Source organism: Pan paniscus, chromosome 5 (genome assembly GCF_029289425.2).
Source record: "Pan paniscus chromosome 5, NHGRI_mPanPan1-v2.0_pri, whole genome shotgun sequence".
Taxonomy (NCBI): domain Eukaryota; kingdom Metazoa; phylum Chordata; class Mammalia; order Primates; family Hominidae; genus Pan; species Pan paniscus.
This window is the reverse complement of record NC_073254.2, coordinates 123,614,853-123,620,599: the sequence shown is the minus strand read 5'-3', so window position 1 is coordinate 123,620,599 and position 5,747 is coordinate 123,614,853. Positions and strand designations below refer to the sequence as shown.

The following is a 5,747-nucleotide window of genomic DNA, read 5'->3' as shown; positions in this document are numbered from 1 at the left end:
GCATGGCACATGTATACATATGTAACTAACCTGCACAATGTGCACATGTACCCTAAAACTTAAAGTATAATTAAAAAAAAAAAAAGAGAAATGCAAATTGGAGGCACAAGTAAATATTCCTAAATATCTATTGAATTGGTAAAAATAAAAATAATGACTATACTGGTTTCTGATGAGGAAAAAAAAAAAATCATTCTTCTTAACCAAGTGGGAGTTATCCAAAGGATGAAAGGAAGATTAAACATATGAAAATCAATGCGACACATCATATCAACAGAATGGACAAAAATCATATGATTATTTCAATTGATGCTGAGAAATAATTTAATAAAATTCAACATCCCTTCATGATAAAAACCATCAAGTTACCAGGTCTAGAATGAATACACCTCAACACAAGAAAAACCATATATGTTAGATACATGACTAGTATTATACTGAATGAGGAGAAACCGCAAGCCTTTTTTCTAAGATCCGGAACAAGACAAGGATGCCCACTTTCACCACAACAACATAGTACTGGAAGTCCTAGCTAGAGCAACAAGATAAACATATAAAGGGCATCCCAATTGCAAGAAAGAAAACAAAGTATCCTTCTTTTCAGATGATATAATATTTTATTTGAAAAAACCTGAAGACTGGATCCAAAAACATCTGTTAGATCTGATAAACAAATTCAGTAAAGTTGTAGGATAGAAAATCAACATACAAAAATTAGCAGCATTTCTATAAGCTAACAGTGAACAATCTGAAAAATAAATTACGAATGTAACCCCATTTATAATAGCTATAAATAAAATAAAATATATATGAATAAACTTAACCAAAGAAGTAAAAGATCTCTATAATGAAAGCTATAAAACATTGATAAAAGTAATTAAAGAGGACACACACAAAAATGGAAATATATTCCATGTTTGTGGATTGGAAGAACCAATATTATTAAAATGCCCATACTACCCAAAGCAGCCTACAGATTCAATGCAATCTGTATAAAACTACCATGGACATTCTTTACGGAAAGATAGAAAATAATCCTAAAACTTATATGGACACAGAAAACACCCAAAATAGCCAAAGCCTGAGAAAAACAAGAACAACAACAAATGGGAAGGAATCGCATTACCTGACTTCAAATCATACTACAGAGCTATACCTATATAGTAACCAAAACAGCATGGTACTGTCATAGAAATAAATGCATAAACCAATGGAACAGAAAAGAGAACCCAGAAATCAGTCTACAAATTGACAGTGAACTCATTTTATATAAGGGTTCCAAGAACATACATTGGGGAAAGAACAGTCTCTTCAATAAATGGTGCTGGGAAAACTGGATGTCTGTATGCAGAAGAATAAAACTAGACCCCTATCTTTAACCATACACAAAAATAAAATCAGAGTGGATTAAAGACTTAAGTCTAAGACCTCAAACTACGAAACTGCTAAGAGAAAACATTAGGAAAAAATTCCAGGACATTGGTCTGGGCAAAGATTTCTGGAGTGATACCCCAAAAGCACAGGCAGCCAAAGCAAACACATGGACAAATGGAATTATATCAAGTTAAAAAGCTTCTGCACAGGAAAGAAAACAACCAACAAAGTGAAGAGACAACACACAGACTTGGTGAAAATATTTGCAAACTATATATCTGACAAAGGATTAATAACCAGAATGTATAAGAACCTCAATCAACTCTATTGGAAAAAAATCTAATAATCTGATATAAAAATGGGCAACAGGTCTGAATAGACATTTCTCAAAAGAAGACATATAAATGGCAACCAGGTATATGAAAAAGTGCTCAACACCATCGTTTATCAGAAAATGCAAATCAAAGCTATAATGAAATATCATATCATCCCAGTTAAAATGGATTTCATCCAAAAGACAGATAATAACAAATGCTTGCAAGGATGTAGAGAAAAGGGAACACTTGTACACTGTTGGTGGGAATGTGTATTAATACAGCTACTATGGAGAACAATATGGAGGTTTCTCAAAATTATAAAAATGAAAGTACCGTATGATCTAGCAATTTCACTGCTTGGTATGTACCCAAAGAAAAGAAATCAGTATATTGAAGATACATCTGCACTCCCAGGTTTATTTGAACACTATTCACAATAGCCAAGATTTGGAATCAACCTAAGTTGTCTTCAGCAGATAAATGTATAAAGAAAATGTAGTATATCTACACAATTGTTTCTAATGGAGGAACAAAGAAAATGGTTTACTGAGATAGAACCTACCCCTGGTGAAGATGGTATGAACATTGTTGAAATGAAAACAAAGGATTTAGAATTAGGTTACCAGAGGCTGGGAAGGATAGTTGGGTGTGGGAAGTGGGGATGGCTAATGGGTACAAAAATATAGTTAGATAGAATGAATTAGATCTAGCATTTGATAGCATAACAGGGTGACTATAGTCAAGAATATTGTATTGTATATTTTAAAATAACTAAAAGGATATAACTGGATTGTTTGTAACAGAAAGAAAGGACATATGCTTGAAGTGATGGATACCTCATTTATCCTGATGTGATTATTACATATTGAATGCCGGTATGAAAATATTTCATGTACCCTGTAAACATGTACACCTACTATGTACCCATAAAAACTAACAATTAAAATAAATAAAGTAATGGTAGATATGTTGGAAATAGCAACAGAACTAGAAGTAGAAGTGGAGCCTGGGACTGAATTGCTGCAACTTCATGATAAAAGTTGAATGAGTAAGAAATTGTTTCTTATGGATGAACAAAGAAAATAGTTTGTTGAAATGGAATCTATCACTGGTGAAGATGGTGTGATCATTGTTGAAACAACAACAAAGGATTTAGAATATTATATAATCTTAGTTGATAAAGCAGTGGCAGGGTTGAGAGGTTAAACTCCAATTTTGAAAGAAGTTCTGCTGTGGGTAAAATGCTGTCAAATAACATAACACACTACAGAAAAGTATTTTGTGAAAAGAAGAGTCAACAAATAGATGCAGCAAACCTCACTGTTGTTTTATTTTAAGAAATTTTCCCAGCCACACCAACCTTCAACAACCACCACATTGATCAGTCAGGAGCTATCAACATCCAGGCAAGACCTTCCACCAGCAAAAACCTTACAACTTGCTCAAGGTTCAGATGATCATTAACATTTTTAGCTATAAATTATTCTACATTAAGATATATATATCATTTTAATACATAATGCTTTACATACTTAATAGACTGCAATATACTGTAAACATAACTTTTATATGCACTGGGAAACCAAAAATGTCATGTGATTTTCGTTATTAGAATATGGCCTAGAACTGAACCTGCAATGTCTCTGCGGTATACTTGTACTTTAATAATTTTTCATGAAGTAGAATTTATCTGGGAATGAAAATGAAATGGGTGATGTTGAAGGTTTGAGGAGAGCTAAGAAGCTGTGAAACTGTCGTCTTAAATGGCATAAAAGTAAATGCATGTAGGGAATTGTGACGCAACTGGCAGGAAACACTAAGGCCCAATTTAGGTCTATAATTATTAATTTATAATGAAGTAATCAATTAGTTGAGCATTTTTCTCCGTTCATTTTATGTTGTACAAGTTTCAAGTGCAGAGAAGTTATAAAGTTGGATTAAACAGGTTTTGATTTTATTAGGTGACTACAACAAAGCTAGAGACAAGCCGGAGAGTATATGTGTTCAAAAAAGATTATAATAATTGACCATAATATTTAGACTTGTTTAGGAGCAGGGGGAAGATATCAAATATCTCAGTGACAGGAAAAAAACTAGTAGAATTCCTAGTTTGGAGGAGTGGAGTAATAGAGAAAGTGAGTTGAAAGGATAGACAGTAATGATGACCAAAAAGTGAAATGCAGGCAATGTAATCGTTCAGGGTTACATTTATTGTTAATAATAAGTCCCGGGGCAATATCATGTGAGTGTGTAGGTAAGGCAGAATGCAAGGGAAGATCATTGGAAGGTAAATTAAGGAAACAAAGGGCCTGAGAGTTATGTATGATTATGTACATGTATACTGAAATCACCAGAATTAAGACTGAAGTAGTGTGGAAAGAGTGATATGGAGCTGGGAACAGATGCCTTGGAAAACATGCGGTTGAATACCTGGGATCTGAAGATGACAAAAGCAAATGAAGAGTAGTAGGTGATATAATCCATGGAAATGAGATTCAAAGCTATATTTTTAGGAGACAAATTGTAGAATTTTATAAAAATGGCAAAGAGGAACAAAAGCATTTCTACTACACCTCCCAGCCTAACAATCACCTCAATACCTTATACTACCCTAGAGGGCTGCAGGGAAAACACTGTCCTCAGGGAGAAGCCAGGCTTTTAATTTTTATTATAATTATGTTTTTAATTTGTTATAGCCATTTTCAGGGATCTTAACAACTTCAGTAAACTTAAGGCTCATAAATGGCTTTACTATTACTAGCTTTTTAAAATAAAAATTTCTGCAGAAACATGTTTAGGTAAGCAGATTCATTGGCTAGCTTGTTTTATTTTATAGTACAATGAATTAAGGAAAGCTTTGAGAGAAGAGGTTGAAAAAAATAGGATATTTTGCTGCTCATGGTCTTTAAATTACACATGACATTGTAGAAGATTTTCTGGAATTGAGAAGAAGTGTGAGAAGTAGATAGACTAGAATATATTCAGAGCTTGATTAGATTAGTGGGTATGTGGAAGAAATGAGTTATCTGAATGTCTGGTGTTTCTAGGGATGAATCTATAACAGTATTTTTGAGATTTTTTTTCCTTGTAGATTCAGGACTGGAGAGGCAGGGAAGAGCTAGATCACAGGGAGATTTATAGAGTGGGGCCAGGAACTTAGTTATATTTTCAGAGTAATGTTAAGCCACTGAATAGTGTGTGCCGATGTTAGGAGTAAAGGTGGGACAGAGAATAGAGTAGTAGATCACCAAATTTTACTTTTAAAAAACATGAGACTATCTTTTGGATATAAAATAGTCCTATAGGGCAGTCCCCTTCCCCACACAAAAAAGATTAATTATAAGGATGTTAAATCAGTTCAGGTAGAAAATAATGAGCATTTAGATTATAGTTTAGATGAACACAAGTAGAACTGATCTCAAGTTGATATTTAACAAGCCATGCTAATACATCAGGAGGAACCAAGGATGATCCCAAATATTTGTCTTTGACTATGGCATGTGCACTTCACTAAGGTGCAAACAATGGGAGATAAACGTTTGAAGAGACTAATGATCAAAATTCTGTTTTGGACAATTAAAGTTTGAAATGCCAAACAATAGAAAAAAAGGGGCACTCTTCCCTACCTCATTTTATGAGGCCAGCATCATCCTGATACCAAAACTTGGCAGAGACACACACAAAAAAGTTCAGGTTGACATCCCTGATGAAAATCTTCAATAAAATACTGGCAAACCGAATCCAGCAGCAGATCAAAAAGCTTATCCACCACAGTCAAGTCGGCTTCACCCCCGGGATGCAAGCCTGGTTCAATATATGCAAATCAATAAACGGAATCCATCACATAAACAGAACCAATGACAAAAACCACATGATTATCTCAATAGATGCAGAAAAGGCCTTTGATAAAATTCAACACCACATTCATGCTAAAAATTCTCAATAAACTAGGTATTGATGGAACATATCTCAAAATAATAAGAGCTATTTATGATAAACCCACAGCCAAAATCATACTGAATGGGCAAAAGCTGGAAGCATTCCCTTTGAAAACTG

General features: G+C 33.9%; 1 non-coding gene across 1 annotated transcript; it reads right to left on the bottom strand.

Annotated features, from left to right (window-relative positions):
- Positions 1–4,379: 4,379 nt before the first annotated feature.
- LOC112440260 (small nucleolar RNA SNORA33) lies at positions 4,380–4,513 on the bottom strand. The gene has a single exon (XR_003028435.1). It is a non-coding gene; the product is annotated as a small nucleolar RNA SNORA33 (small nucleolar RNA).
- Between the last annotated feature and the right edge of the window lie 1,234 nt (positions 4,514–5,747).